This window comes from Vicugna pacos, chromosome 5 (assembly GCF_048564905.1).
Source record: "Vicugna pacos chromosome 5, VicPac4, whole genome shotgun sequence".
NCBI lineage: Eukaryota > Metazoa > Chordata > Mammalia > Artiodactyla > Camelidae > Vicugna > Vicugna pacos.
In genome coordinates this window covers 63569797-63586968 of record NC_132991.1, presented here as the reverse complement: position 1 = coordinate 63586968, position 17172 = coordinate 63569797, and the positions used below count along the sequence as shown (strand labels likewise).

Genomic DNA, 17172 nt, shown 5'->3' with positions numbered 1-17172 from the left:
ATCCAAACTCCTGTAACATGTCCTCTCCACTTACTGCCTTATTTTTCTGTCCCATTGTCTTCTAAGTGTTTTGCTAGGTGTTTCTTTTTTCACCCTGCTACTTGGTAAAAATGTTTTTTGAGCGATCTTCTGTGCTACTCTTGTTAAAATGTTGAATGATTGCCTTAGCCTTTATGCTGAATGACTTCTCTTTGTCACAGCAGTGATGCAGTAGAAAGAATGAAGACTTGATTTCAGTCTTGACTCTACCACCCACAGTCTCTCTGACTGTGAGAGCTCAGACAAGTACTAAAACATCTGTAGACTGTCAAAGATTAAATACTGTATATGTACATGAAAGACATTATTCATGGCCACCCATTTCTCCTTGAAATCTCTTTTTCATTAGAGTCTCAGTGCTGACTTGTTCCTTCATTATTGTCTTTACTAGCTTTCCTCACCCTGCCACCCTACCATTGGTCCATCCCAAGACTGTTGGTCCATCCCAGGACACTTGTTCCAGAGATAGTTGATTTCAGTTTAAGATTAATCTTCCCAAAGAACAATTGATTTATAACATCGTACCTAAAACCTCCAATAAATCCCTCTTACTACAGAATTAAATACACAGTCTTCCAACCAGGGTTCCAAGTTCCCTGTTGTATGGCCTCAACCTCCATTTCCAATTCTGTCTCCCCCAATTCCTTGTGTATCAACCATTTGTAGTTCTAATGAGAACTTCTTTCTCTCCTCATTCTCTCCTCTTTTTCTCTTTTGCTTCTGCCATCTTCTCAGTTTCTTCTTCAATCCCCCATCCTCTGCTTGCCCAAATCATATGTGACTTTATAAAGCTCATCTTAAATACCGTGCTGTCCTGAGTAATGGAAATTCAACAAAATCTTTCCTTTGACTCAGCAGAGTTCCTGGTTTGTACTTTTCTTTCTATACTGTCACCCAGTGTTTTGTGTTATAGTTAATTACTGTCTCCAAATATGATTATATAAGCTCCTTGAAATCAGGGAGGGTGTTTCATGCATTTTTTGACATGATCTAAGTAGACAGGGTATAATTCAGTGTCTAATATACAGTAACAAATGAAGAAATATTCAGAATGAATAATCTGAATGCTTTGCTCCATTTTGGGAAGATTTTCCCACTGCTTAGGCTTACCTCTTTGAAAACTTACTTTTTAAAAAAATAATATTTACCTAATTATTTAGATTTTAATATTAAAACTAGGAATTCATATAATAACCACTCGGTCATTGGTTTTCTTTTTAATAGCTGTATTGAGAGTATAATCACATATAAAATTCAGCCTTTTAAGTGACACAGTTTAGTGATTTTAGTGTATTCAGAATTATGCAACCATCCCCACTATCTAATTTTAAAATATTTTCATCACCCCAAAAGGAACCCCATACCTATTAGCAGTCACTCCCCATGTCTACCTCACATGTGCTCTAGGCAATTGCTAATCTAGTTTCTGTCTCTAGGGCTTTACCTCTTCTTCTGGACATATATAAATGAAATAATACAGTAGGGTCTTTTGTGAGAGGCTTGTTTCACTCAGTGTAGTATTTCTGGGGCTCATCCACATTGTAGCAAGTATCAGTACTTATTGCTTTTCATGACCAGATAATATTCCACTAAATGGATATACCACATTTTGTTAATTTGTTCATTGGTTGATGAACCTTTGGTTGTTGAATCACTGATTTTTAAAACTGAAAAGGATCCCAGTGATTATTTACTCAAATGTTCTCCTTTTATGCATGTGAAGCTGAAGCCCAAAGAGGTCCTCCTAGACCTCTATCTAGGTAGTTACTGAGTTTCTTCTTATTGTAGATGCTAGGTCAATGCCATATGATGCAAGTATTCATTCATTCTTTTATTCATTCTTTCATATGGTTAATAAATAGTCATAGAGCACCAAGTCCTTATAGTCTGGATAGCAAAAACAAGTAAGGACCATGTCTTGCCCATGAAGCTTACAGCCTAATGGGGAATAAGCTTATAATCAAATAATCACATAAATAAATGCAAAATTAAAACTATGACAAGGGCTATGAAGGAGAGATTCAGTATTGACTTTATCGGGGATAATAATTTAGCTGTGATCTTTGAATAACTGATAACTAACTAGGCAAAGAGGGCAGAGAACAGCATTCCAAATGGAGCAAGAGCACATGCAAAGGCCCCATGGCTATGGGAGCATGGCCTGTGCAGGGGAATGCCAGGAAGCCAGTGTAACAGGAGACCTGAGGGTAAGGAGAACACGGTGTAGAATGAGGCTGGAGAGATAAATAAGACCAGGTAAGGCAGAGTACTCCAGGACAAGGAGATAGTTTTGGTCTTTTTCCTAAGAGCACTGGACCGTTAAAGTATTTTAATCCCAGGCGTAATGCAAGCAAAATGAAACTGGGCATTGCCTAAACATTTTTCTTGTAGGGCTTAGACACATTACAAAAGGTCAGACTTGCTGCATAGTACATATCTATTTTGCCAAGACTTGTGGTATAATTTAATGTGGAAGAATATAAAGTTTGTTTCTACCGAATTCATTGTTATCTAAAGTAGAAATTTTTGTTCTTTTCATAGAATAAACAGCCTCCTCATTAGAATTTTCCAATTCAATTTTGTAAAGAACTATTCTTTCCTAGCCTCCTACAGAATAAGCAATCAAAGCTACTTGAGAAGCAATAAATAGGTATATAAAGGTCACATGCATAAAAGGTTTTCCATTGCATGATAACCATGTAGACCTGTAAAATCTAAGGAGTACAGAAATAGTTCTCTAAACAGTAAATGGTTAACACCTAATTCTTTAACCTAAACGCTTTTAACTTGAAGTCCACTGTCTCCCAGGCATTACATGAATGGGACCCAGGAAGCTTTTGTACAAATAAAGTTCATGCCTACAAGGGTGTGAATCCAAAACTTTCATTAAATTTTATAGGGTCTGTCACACACAAAAAGCTAAAAGCCAGGGTTTTTGAGAAGAGAAACAATCCATAAATTATTAGGAAAAAAATATTGGGGCTTATTTTGTATCAGTTATAGAAGTTAAAAACAATAATAGCAATAACATTTAAACTAACAGCTCTATGTAGATATATCTGGAGAACAATATCCTTCTTTTTTTAAAAACTGATATAGTGACAGTTAAAATAATCATGATTATGCCGATAGGATTATCTATGAGATAGCAGTTAGTCTCAAACTGTGATCCCCAGATCACCCTCTTAGGGATCATATTGAGTACTTGTGAGGGGTATAGATTCCTGGACCCACTCCAGACCTCTGGAATCAGAATCCCTGGAATGGGAGAAAGGAGTCTGAACTTTTAACTAGAATCCCAGGTGATTTTGATGTTCACCTATGTTCACAAAGTGCTATAATAAATAGCAACATAATAAATAGCAACACCTTTTCTCTATCGAATGTTTTGATAAAACCAGCCTTACCCAGTTCGTTGAGTTGTATGATAATACCAGTGCCATGTAACAAACACTGAATGTACATCAGACCCTGTGCGAGAAACCCTCCCTAACCTATCCCTAGTTCTTAAAACCATTCTGCAGGCAAGTAGATATTATCATCCACAATTTATAGATGACAAAATTGAACAACTTGCTCCATAGAGGTCTGGCTGTCCCCCAAGCCTTTTTTTCCACTCTATCAAGCAGCCTTTTGCTATAACAGCTATACTAGTGACCCACTGCAAGAAGTATCCAGAAAAAATAAAATGAAAGGAGTTATGTATGAGTCTTACAGCCCCTGTTAACACCCACTGAAATCCACAGTCATCAACAAAATTACAGATTTATAATGAACATAGCATAACACGTGAGCCTTTTTTGCTAAGTACAGCTGTCTGACACGTTTCTAAAAGAAGCTTCTAGAGGTAACACTTTATAGGCAGAAACAGTATAAATATAAGAAAATTGCTTCCAGTTGTTATAATTTAACAAGCAGAGAATATAAAGGAAGACCAAGCATTACATTATATAAAGTGACCCTAAAATCTGCCAGCGTGTATCACTACTGAACAAAAACAAACAAACAAACCAAAACAAAAAAAGAACAGAAAAATAAGAAAGCTCTGTGTAGCCCCGTAAAGATGCTGGAAGACAGGTCTGTGGGGTTTCTTTAAAACATGAACTTTTACAAGATGTTTGCCTAAGGTTGATTAGTCTGTGTTATTATGTGTGTGCCCTCTTGCCTAAATTGTGTTTTATTTCATTCAGTACCTTTATTGGGCACTAATAATGAAATTTATCCAAATTTTAAAATCCTGACAATCTTCTCTTTATGTATAGGCTTTACTTGAGAAGAGTTCAAATCTCTTTGTTAATATAATAAATATAATTTAATCAATTCTTGCAATTTTGAGTCACAAAAACAAATTTTCTAGTTATTATTCTGGTCATTATTTTAAAAACATGTTTGAACTTCAAGTTATGGAATCATCAGATTAAAAAATTAAATAAAAGAGGCTTTATTATGATGGCAATGATTTGTTTTAAGATATCTCCACAGATTATTTCATTTGGGGGAAAAGAATTTCAATTATTTAATTAATTATTTAAGAGAAATGACTGTTGGTTTGTATAATGTTCAAAACCAATTCTCTGGGAAACTGGAAACCAGAGATTTCCCCTGGGTCTGTTATGACTGCGTTTGTTACCGGCCATATAATGGCATGGTCCCCGCTGGAAACGGCTGTTCTGTAGCCATCTGTAGCAAGTAATTTGTTAAATGAATGAGAGGACTATTAAATACACAGCTATATTTACACTGAAACTTTAGAAACTGTTACGTGGTGCTGCACTCAGTCAATACCATATTCAAGAACATGGTGAGAAATGAAAGGTCTTTTGTGAGAGTGTGTGGGCTCTTTTAAGTCATAAAAACATTAGAATAAGTTCCCAAGGGAATCTTGAGGACAGTGAAGCTTATAACTTCCTTCTGACACTTAAAGGTCCTTATCTTTTGTTCTTGCCGTGCAGGTATATGTGTTGTTGTCTTACAAACGATTTAATAGGAATCTGTATTCCAGATTTTGGTATTATTTGTATTTATATCGGAATTAACGTGTCCTCACCCCTTCATGTCTGTGCTCTACTGTGATGGCTGTCAGTGAATTTCTGGAGGCTATTGTTAAGATTACCTTTTATTAGATCAGGGCCTCGTTCCCCTCTGTGGCCACCAGGAGATCTGCAAAGAACCAGTGAGAGTAGTTGGAGAGCTTGGAGCAGACTTCCTGTGTGTGGGAAAAGCATATTGAGTCCATGCTAACCAGATAGAGCATCCAAAACACGAGGCAAAGAGGAGGTTACAAATGGCTTCCAGTCTTTTTATAAACTGTTTTGGGTTTGTTTGTTTGTTTTTTCATTTTTCTTTAGCTGAATGACTTTCAGCTTGGCATTGCATTAAAAATAAGGTGGATATGAGATAGGAAAAGTAAAATCATAAATAAATTAAACAAAACAAAACAAAACCGCTGTACTGTGGGATCTGTACTCCTTCACAAAGAAGGTACTTCTGAAGTCCTTAACGTGAAGCCTCTGCTAAAGGTGACATAATGCCAGTCTCTCGGCGCAGGGCACACTCAGGACAGGCTGTTGGAAGATCCTGGAGAGATGGAGGTGGTCAGTGGGAGTCGGGGAGAGCAGCCCAGCACATGGCGTTAGACCACCCTAAGACTCCAAGTCTTTTGTAGTGTAATTATGAGAAGCCACAATTTTAAAAAGACTACATTTTCTAAGTTGCAGTAATTTTGTTTAAAGGCTGTCGCCTCTTCATTGACCTAGAGTTCCTCTAGAAACCATTCGCAGAGTGTGAGGGTGAAGCCGTACCTCTGAAGCAGACTTTTGTGCCTGCAGATACCAAAGGTGGCTGATGCAATCCCAGGGGAGCCCAGGAGACCCCCCCCAAGCAGGGCATCGGCAACCCTCACATTTCCATCGGGAAAAAACAGTAATTAGAGCAGCTGGAATATTTGCAATCTCATTGGCTCACTTGCTGTTTTTTTTTAAAGCTTCGAATTGACTCTTATTTTTATGTGTTTTTGTATAAATCAGACACAAGTAGCTTGATTATAGATGTTGAGTGGCCACTAGGAGCTTCAGATAAAAGCCTTGCACGAACATGTAATGCTTGGGTCCTCTGGTATCCGCCTCCAGCCCCGCAGTCCCTATCTCTCTGTGCCTCTCCTCCTGTGTTGGTATCTGCCCTCTCTCCAATCCAAATGCCCTTCATCTCAGTGGTGTCTATATATTTACTTAAGCCTAAGCCAAATAAATAAAGCATAATAATAGAACACCCTTCTGAAAAGAGCAGAAAGGAAGGGAATTGCATGGCCACCAACAGAATAATAAAACAGGGAGGGAAAAACGTTTTAAAGAGCTCCCTAGCAGACAATCTGCCTCCTCCTTTGCCTCCTATTTATAGGGAGGCAATTTTTTGTTGTTACCCAGCGTCTCTGTGCCAAGTCCTCCCCTTTTGTTCAGTGAAACCTTAATGATCTATCCTTGTGTGTTTTAATATTTCTAAGAATACCAATGGGGGAATTATTGTATCATACATGCATAAATATTGCTATAGAATTTCCAGAACACCTATGAGTTTTAATATAGTAGATTCCGATATATTTCAAGACTAGCACTTATTTTGATATATTTTCTCAGCCAGGAAGTAATATTCTCACTCCATTAAGAAATCTTCACTTTTTAAAATGGGTCATTACTGGCAATTTTTTAGTAATAAACTGTTGGCTGCCACTGTTAAGAGAATAACTTGGGGAGGAAAAGAAGGTATTTCAAGTTAGCATTACAGAAGGGGGAAGGGTGGGTGCCAACTCGGGCCCCACTGTGCTAAGTAAGTTATCACGCGTTGCCTCTTGAACAATATGCAACAAAAAATGAGGGGCCTGAATCAGCTTCACTGTAAGCTCCTCCCTAAGACTCCAGTGAGTTGATGAAATCCCTCTGCTTCCAGAGCTTTTAGCTCTTTGGGCAAAAATTAGATTTGCCAGAATTTCATTTTTCCAGTCAGATGGCTGTGGCACAGCATGTATTTTCCTTTCTCTGGTGGAGTCCTCTTTTCTAAATGCACGCCTTTTCAAATGATCCAGCAGTCAGGAATGTCAACCTCAGAGAGTGCAGAACTCAGGCGAAAAACAACATCAGTCCGTTGAATTCTTACTTCTTTGGGCCACAGCTGGAGTTTCAGTGTTCACATTGACCTCAAAAATAGCCTGGTGCTGTCGCCCGGGTTCAGCCAAATGCCTTCCTGGTGAAATCTCTGTTTGCTGCTGCAGGTTGACAGATGGCTCCCAGCAGGTGAACTTGGGGCTATTAGTGAATGAGATGCTTTTTCTATCTGGCACAGTCCTTCCCAAAGACACTCTGTGTCCTCAAAACTTACAGAAGGCATTTGGCAGCCAAGCAGAACTGAAGAGTTGAAGCTAAGAAATCTTGTATTGGCATGAACTTTGTTCATGTTAATTCATAATCTCCTCACAAGTGTGTGGAGTCATGCAAAGTGGTAAAGAAACACTATTTGAAGACTGATATTGACCCATCACGATTTCCCACAATTGTCAGAGCACTTTGAACAGATGATTTTATGTAGTTCTTGCAGCAACTCAGTAAGGGAAGTCTCACTGACAATCTCCATTTTACTGTTAATAAAACTAAATATCCAAAAAGTCAGAAGGTCTGCCCAGTATTCCACAACTGGTCGGTGATAGGCCAGGGTTCCAATACAGCTTCCATATCCAAAATGTGTGTCATTTTCGTTTCTAAGACCTAGTTTAATCACATTCTAGTCAGAATGGTTGGGAAAATAAATTGCTAGCACTCTTTCATTTATCTATTCATTCAGCTTTTACTAATCACTCAATTTCAAATCAGGAAAACAGTAAGCCTGGTAGATAAGGAGATTTCATTGCTTAGAACAGAGGAGTTTATGTACAAAAATTTAAAGTATCAGCATACTTTTTCATTTTGGGGGGTACAGACCTCAATTTTTCATTCATTGGATGAATAGTTATTGCATAAGTGTTTGGTCCCAGACAGGGAGGATAGTAGTACAAAAGAGGGTGTGCACAAAAGAAAATTGCCTCTGCCCTCTTGAGCTTGCACATTAGTTGGGGTGTGATGGGTAGAAATTAACCAAGTAAGTAATGCCCGGGGCTCCTGAGGATGTGAGGAAATAGACAGCGGGAGGAGTACAAATTGCCAGCACCTCTGGAGACAATTTGATAATATGGCGGCCTTACTGGAAGTGCATTTTACATTCTTATATGGCTTAATGTTTTTTGTCCTTCGTCTGTGTGTGTTTTGAATTCAAAATACTATGAAAAAAATAATTCATATATTTGGTAGAAATTAATGACCTCTAGGATTGAAATCAAGCAGGAAAAAAACGGATGGGGATATGAATTTGTTTCCATTTCAACAAGCCTTAATTAATAACACAAGGTAGTTCATATCAATGCCAAATAAGTGATCAAAACCAAGAACCATGCACCAGCAGACATGTGGAGGTGACTGGGGAGGTTTCATAGAGAAGGGAGCTTCAGTTCAATAAGGAGTGACTGAACCTGGGGGAAGTAAGGAAGAAGGGAGTAGGGGGAGAGAAGAGAGGAAAGAAGAAAAATAGGAAGCTAGAATGAAAAGGGGAATTAATAGGTTTTGTAAAACAAGTAGTCTAAGAAGGTATGAAGGCTTGTGATGGTAGAAAGTTGGGGATGAACTTGAAGAAGTACAGTCTCAGCATAGAAGCCCTTGAGGCCAGGCCTGGAAACGTAGTTTTTATCATTTTGACAGAAGAGTTTTGAACGAGAGAATGAAGTCATTAAGTGACATCTGGCATGATCAATTTTGTAGCAACCCTGTTTCCTTTGTGCCCCCCACCCCCAGTCCCTTCTCCTCACACCACGTGAACAGGCACATCTGCATTAACTTATTGCACCATTTTAAAAACGGTTAGTGTTGCCATAAAAATTAGAAGCAAATGAACAGATGGCTTTCTGTCAAGCAAAGAAGTGTTATTTCTTCAGAGATATTCTAAGCAAAAAGCAGCAGTGCCATATATCAAAACGTGAGAACACTGACACATGTGCCCTCTTGCTGTCCAAGGTTCTCTATGTTGCAGTGCCGATTTATATTATATTTATTAAATAAAATATTTATTTATATATATTCAATCAGAGTCAGCGTGTGTTAACAATTTAGAAAAAAAGTTTTTGGCTGATACCACAGAGCATTACTTATTTTCAAGGAGGGAGGAATCTAAATACAGCCCTAAAATAGCCACTGGACATCTCACCACACCTCTTCCGCTCTGGTGATGGAGATTTTTACTACTCACCACATCTCCACTTACCCTCCATGTTTCTCTGCCCCTTGTCCTGAGGCAGAGCTGTAGGCTGTGGGAGGGAGTGATGTGTGTCACTGCCATGTCAAAGCGTTAAAGAAGCCAAAGCGCAGCCAAAGCGCAGCTGTCCGGATGCCTTCCTCCCTGCTGCAGTAGTCTCGGAGGCCATGAGTTAAGCCACAAGAACAATGTACCCAGATTGCTCTGTCACTGCCTAGGGGAGAGGTGGCCTGGAGAGTCACCCTACGCACAGTAGGATTTGTAAGAATAAAGGATGTAAGCCTTTATTCTGTAAAGACTCTGAGACTTAAGCCTGACTTTTCTGACTAATCCAGCCCTTTATCCTTCACCTATCTATTTGTATCCTATTTTTACTGCCCTGAATTATGTTGAGATTTTTTGGACAAGACTAGATAATTTCGACTAAGTCATCTTAATCCAGTCTGCTGGTCCTTGGCAATAGCCTGGAGTAGCAGGTCTGGGGATTAGAAGGGAAAATTCTTACCGTCTACCTTACCGAGATTCTCTGGTCAACTGGAGACACTATGCCTTGAAGAGGGCTTTTGTTAATTGTCCTTAGTTATTTCACGTGCATATCTTGAAGTATGTTTCCTTTGCAAGAAGCGTAATGTTCTCCTAAAAGGAACTTGGGCAAAAAGCACCAAGGAAAGAAGATCCTTCTCTGATCTGTTCAACTATCTGTGAGTTTGGTTCACTGACTTTCAGCTACTCACAAATGACTAGTGATAATGAACTGCTTCTAACCCTTTAGGGAACTGAAATCGTTTAGGAGCATGTTCGACGAAATGGTTTACTTTGGTAGCTACTCTCCTATTTAAACTGCTTGGATTGTGGATATTTTCCCAGCAGTATTGGCAATTTAGTTGAAATCTTGTTATCCTGGACAAGTGAATTGAAGTACGTGAACTGTTCAAAATCTCATAAAGCAAGCTGATAGAAGAGGTAAGGAACAGTGTTATTATTGTTTCTTTGAGAGCTAACCAAGTAGTCAACTCTAGCCAGTGAGCTTAAGTTTAGCCTTCAGAACTGCTATTCAGGATTCCAGCAACTTCAGGCATCTCAGTGTTTAGGTTTTCTGACATGTTTCTGTCAAAACATGAACAATAACCAAATGATAGTTTTGCTAGAATGTGTTTCAAAGATTAATGAAAAGAATATCGTGGTTTAACAATGTAGGGAAGATTTCATCAGTATTTTGTTGCTTAATGAAACATAAATTCTTAGTATCAGGTAGGAAAAACACACCTTGATAATATCTTCATGGGAGTCTGAAAGTCTGCATGAATTTATGGTTCTAACTTCAATCCCATTGGTGTCACATAACTTGCACATACTCATACCACAGTCAAACGTGTATTATATGCAGCTAAGTGTGTGCACATCCTATTTATCTGAGTAACCAGCTGATAAAGCTGATTTTGTTTATGGCTGAACGAGTGTTTATCTTGGGTTCCTCCTTAAATGGTTTACTCACCTTACTTGGTGAGGCCAACATTCAGCCTATTCTGTATCATGAATAGCATTGTTAACCAGTTGACTTTGTCAGGTGTCAGTCATGATTGTCAACAATGCCCTAACCCAGCTCTAAGAGGTTCTGGCAAGCGGCGTAAGCGAACCTGATAGAAATAATGGTGTAGAGAACAGAGGCGGAACTGTAGCTGAGTAAATTTCAATTTGTTCAAGATGCGGAATATGCTGAATAATATATGTGCTAAGTACTTCCAGTAAATTGCAAGTTGCTGTTGGTGAAATACTACTTCTCAGAGAAACCACAAAGCCCTTATATTTGAAGTTGTCTTTAGTCAGAGTTGAAGACCTAAAACCAACTCTTAAGGTCTATGAAGAGCTGGTATTGGGCTAGAAGGCTTGGCCACTTTCTAGCTGTGTCATGCTGGGAATGGCAATTCAAGTCTCTTGGCCTCAGTTTTCTCATCTGTAAAACAGAAATAATAAGAGTTACCTGTCTTAGAGGGTGATAGGGAGGAACAAGTGAATTGATACCTATGAAGTGCTTAAAACATTGGCATATAAATAAATGCATATAAATATCTGTTAATACTATTTTAGGGATGTTGCAGCCATTCTATAGAATGTATCCAATGCTAAAACTGTGCCAAATAATATTCTTAACAAAAACTGTGTTAAAGTAATTTAATCATTTTGATGTGGAATAAAATATTGACTTCTAACTGTGCTATGTTCATTTAAAATGTCTATTCAATTTTATGTGCCTTATGGAATAGGCCATGAGTCACTTCTTAAAAATAATTCCCAGATGGCATTTATCTTTTTCTCATAAAATAAAGCCTAGAAAAAAAGACATTCATTTTCATTTTATAATAAACAAAAAACACAAAGCAGCATCTTCCTTGAGAATATGACAGGGTCCATTCTACCAGGAGTGAAATCACACAGACCTTGATGAAAACACACAGAGATGCATAGATTTAAACACCTGTTGTAAGAGAGCAGGCCTTAAAAATGGGCCCCAGCTCTCCCCCTTAAGGACACTCATTTATGTGTGAGGTCAAAACATGCCTACTAGCTCTGTTTATTTCTAGGTACCCTTTTAGCAAGAACTATTCTGTATTGATCTAGTGGATTAGCAGAAATACTAATCCAGAATGACTTTTAGGATTCTGAATGTCAAAATAAGTTTAGTACTGTCTAGAGAAAATATAATTAGTGGATAAAAAATTCCTCTGCATCCTGTGCTGGAGAGAATCAATGCAAACTGGGCTAGAGGCCCAGTCCTTTAAAGCACACTGGATATAATTAACGATTTACTAAGACTAATGTATTCTCTTGGGAGAGAATACAATTGCCTGCTATTTATTAACTGAAAACAATCCTAACAATTTAAAATATTAGTTTTCCTTGGATATAATACTTATGAAGCTTCAGTGGAGTGAAGTTAAAAAGTGAGGAAAAATCTGCAACAGTTAGCATTTTTACTTCTATTCCAAACACTAGGAAGAGTACCTAGCTGGCTGCTCAGTGTTTGACTATAAAGACCATCGTGGAATACCTCTCATAGTCTCAATTTCCTAATAAAAAAAGAAAGCCACAAGTTGAAGTTGGTATTGATCTACATGATATAAGTGATGTACATGGGTCATAGATTAAATTAATGATTTTCCTAAGTTCTTTTTTTTTTTTTAACAGAGAGAAACCAGAACCTATTAGCAACCCTTTGAGAACACAACATAACGAACTTGACCATTTTACTACTTCTTTGAATAGGTAAGATCCTATCCTCTCTGCAATAAAAGAGTTACACACTGTTGTGAAAAACAACTCTTCGTTAACCGTATTTTTTTTAATCTTAATTAAATAAATATCAGTTCACTTTGATAGTGGAGAAATATGCATGCATTCTACAGCTAATTTAAGGAAGAAAAAATACATAATGCATTTACTGAAAGAGTCATAAGCAACATTTATTTTGTTTGTACTTGCTCCTTTATAGTGGTTGCATGAGTAAATAAAGGAATGTATACACTTTACAAATAGAAAGAATATTGTCCTTTATTTTACATCTTTCTTTAAACTCAGAATTCCTAGGTAATCAAATGTCATCACTATTCAGCCCCAACACCACAAATTTACTTCACCAACCACAAGGACATTCAGTACTGAATATTCAAAGCTCTTCCATCACTACCCTGCTAAAAGCAGTCCTCACTGTACACATTAAAGGATACATCTGCACACCTACTACTGGGGGACTATAATGAGCAGTAATAATATTAGTAGCCACCCCTGTCTTCCTTACACCATAATGACTGAAATAAAATGCACATCCTAAAAAAAAAATTTCTATGATAAAGGCAGAATAATATTACAGAAAGAATACCCATGAGTGATTTCTTATTCTAGGAAATGAAGAATGCATTTTCATTGACTTTCTTGTTATGAGAAGTACTGAATATCCAATCGCAAATTGGCCATAGCACTGTACACTTTACTGTTTTATTATTTCTTTATTATTTTATTTTTAATCAAGAAAATTTACAAAATTTTCAAAGTGAAATATAGAAAGTATTTATATATTAAGATAATAAATACCTAAGTATCAGCCACATGAATTTTTTAAATGTTAATATTCAGTTTTTTTTGAAATCTTTTCTACAGAAATAAACCTTTCCTTTCTTCCTAAAGTTGCACAGTCCTGAAGATGATATAACCTTCCTGTGTTTAACGATTTCCTAACCTTAATGACATGTGTATAAACAATATGCCATGCAATCATTTATGTTTTAAAAGTTTTCATAAGTGGCATTATTCTGTAGATATCTTTTGCAACTTGCCTCTACTCAACATTATATTTAGAGATTCATCCATATTGATACATAAAGAGTTAGTTGACTCATTTTAACAGTCATAAAATTGACTCATTTTAATGTTTCAATCACCTGGTGCTTAGTATTATTGATTATTATTTCTAAATAACTTGCAGCATTTTGAAGATTTAATGCTACAATGGTTAAAGCATGGCTTTCAAAGCGTCTTTCAGATTTGTGTATAAGAAATATGAAGACCTTAATATGTGTTATTGTACCAATTCTGTTTATGTTTCACTTTTTCCTATTAGAAAAGCTTTTTTTGGCTGTAAGGATTTTGCTAACTAGTGGTACTCATTTCTTACTGCTTTTGCCATAACACAATAATTGAAATCTGTTTTATTTCCCCATGGATGAAATACTGACTATTCTCAAATACAATGTAAATACTACCTTTGAAATTTAAAAGATACTTAAAAGAAAATCAGTCATGTTTGGCCCATGTTAATTGTTCATATTCCCTTTAAAAATCATGAAAGAAATATAAAAAAAGGATTTTTTTTCTAATTTTCTCTAACACTACATTTATTTTACAATTTAATCTAAGGTAAATGAAATATCAGTATATAGTAGTAAGATTCATAGACATAGACTCTTTTCATAACTATTTTTTATTTTCTGAAGGGAGTAAATTTCTACTCTGACAGAGTCAGGAGAGAAAACAGATAAACTAACCTTTGCGGGACAAATATGAGTACAGATAAGACTTTACGTAAGCCTCACAGGTCATAAGTGCAATACAATTTTGCATATGGGAAATCAAGGCCCATATATATCAGGAAACTTAGAAGATCATACAGTGATTACAGAACCTGGATTCAAACTCATCTCTCTTCAGACTTCAAAACTATACCACCTACCAGAAAAAGATTTGGGAAAACCTAACCTGTTTGATACATAAATAGCAGTTTCATTTATTCCACCAATATTTATTAGGATTCTTTTATCAGAGTTGAGGGGACTAATGTTAGAAAAAAAGGAAGACATGATATCTACCCAGAGCAAGAAAACAGGCTATTGGGAGTAGTAGAGATTCCTTCCATGATACCATACGTGTGACTGTTTAGTTACGTATCTCCATGTTGCTATGTCCTCTTAACACTGAATGGCATAATAGGGGTGAAAATGCTTTGTAAATGACAAAATCTTTGCAATCACATCCTAATATTACTAATTATTCTGTAAAATTTAGAATTGAACGTTTCAAACCTGATACGTGTATTTCTAAATGTGAAGTTTGATATATGTCTCTGACATTTAAGCCTTACTACTTTATATCATAGCGACTTTTGTAAGCCCCATGTAAACATGAAAGTGTAGTAGTTAAACAAGCCTGACAATTGCTTATTTTTGGCCTCTGCTACATATGAGAGGCATATTATTTAACCTTCTTAATCCTCATAGCAAATAATGACAGTAACACGCTCATCACTGCCCAGAATCTGGTCATTTCTCATTGTCTTTACCTGGATCGTTGAAATCCACTCTCTCTCACCTTGACCACTGCAACAGCTGCCTGTGCTCAGTCTTGCTCTCCTATAATTGATTGTTCACATAGTCTGATCCTTTATAAATCAATTGATATAAATCTTCTGTTCAGAATCCACCAATGGCTGCCCATGATAGAATAAAGCCCATATCCTACTGTGGCCAGCAAGGTGCTATGTAAGTTGACATCTTCTACCTCCCTGATATCATTTCAACATCTTCTCTTCCCACTGGGGTCAGAGATGTGATATTCTGAGCTGTGTTTGGAATGGTGTCTCTATCTTACTTGTTGAGGGACTAGAGAGGTATTCAAGGGTTATTGTATATATTGTATATGCCACACACAGGATCTGTAATGGACATCAGTGATGGCTGTTGTCCTTTTAAAGATTCTTTCAGTTCGTCTTATTAGAGTCCGTCATTTCTGAAATGCTGAGGAGTTTTCATACATCTTTGTGACATATAATTTTATAGCATTATGACAAAGCTTGATTCTGCTATATAATGTTAAATCTTAATTACAGTACCAAGAACACAGAGACGAAGTAGCTGAGTGGAAATGAGAAAACCATTTTAAGAGCAAAAAATGTTTACTTTATTATTCCATGACATCTTTTATCTAAATAATATTAAGATTTGCCACAATGTGACATTGCTTAGATTTTGCTTTATCTTCGGAATAGATTTACATCTTTTCATCATCCATAAATGGGTGAAGTTTATCCTTTAAGACAATATTCTGTAAATTAGGCTGATTTTTTTTTGTTTTATTTTTATAATAGTCCTTAGGAGCAGCACTTGATGAGTGTTTACATTGTTGAGAACATTTGGCAAGAGAAAGACAAGCAGTAGGACCACAGTACCCTGACAGTGAGGGAAAAGAGGAAAAAAACCTGGTATTTTCACTGTCTTCTCCGAAAATAAGTACCTCGACTTGTTCTGATTACTATCTCATCAGCATTCAGCTCTGGTCCATGGCACTCTATGTGAATCATTTTAAAGGCAGATTAAACATTCTAAAAATAAAGTCTACTGGTAAATTAGGATATCAGATGTTCCCTTTATGAAAGCCTTTTCTAATCTGTACTATCAGCTGGCAGCCATACCCAGGCCCCAGACTGTTCGGGCTCCTACTGAGCAAGAACCTATTCCAGGGGTGAGGTTTTGAAGAGGGATGTCTCATGGTTAACTGGAGACAGAAAGAGGGAGCATTGCCCACATACTCTGGCAGGAGTTAAAATAACAATAACAGTCCTCCTACTTAACAGGCTGAGTCATAAGCACATCCTACTGAGTTCTCTGCGATTCCAAGCAGATTGTTTGGGCTGCAATTCTGTGGGCAGAGGTGGGCACCACCTGCCACAAAAGGCTCTAGTTCTTGTTAGGAGGGAGCTGTTATTAAGTCTTGCCTTTTAGCAGCTTGGCCAGAAGGAGACAGGGAAAGACCAAAATTTGGTGCTGATGAGCACTTTTTCTAATGCTTAGACTGAAAGAATGATTATTATGCATTGAGTTCTTTTGCTGGCCATGACTGCCAGTAGCTTAATAAGGGAGGCTTATTGTGGGAGTTTTTAAAAGCCAAATGTTGTTGGATGTTGGCTTTCAGAAAATTCTGTAGACTAGCTGCAGTAGCCTTGTCTCAGTCAAGTTGGGGAAGGGGTCAGAGCCCATACAAGGCTACTTTCTGCTTAAGCAGAAGAGGGAAAGTGATTATGTGGTTACTAAGGTACCTGATGATGCAGGTGCCAGACCCTTACTCCCTCATCGCAGGCCTTCAGTACACATACCCACACCTTTCAGTGGCCTTTGATGAGTTCCCCTTTTCCTGACTCTTGTATAACCTGACTCTCAGGCAGTCTGGCACCATTTGACTTTTTCATATGGATCAATCATTTCTTTTACATACTTAAAAGTTTTGTGTAATATAAAGGCCCAAACTCACTAAAGACCTGTC

The 17172-nt window shown here is 37.3% G+C and overlaps 1 protein-coding gene across 5 annotated transcripts in view; it reads left to right on the top strand.

Moving 5' to 3' along the window:
* The window catches only part of MAP2 (microtubule associated protein 2), a 262978-nt gene that overhangs the window by 151604 nt on the left and 94202 nt on the right, over window positions 1-17172 (top strand). For all 5 annotated transcript variants that reach the window (XM_072961366.1, XM_031678227.2, XM_072961367.1 and 2 more), the window contains one exon: window positions 12553-12630. The gene's annotated coding sequence lies outside the window, so the exon portion shown is untranslated. The remainder of the gene's footprint in view (window positions 1-12552; window positions 12631-17172) is intronic.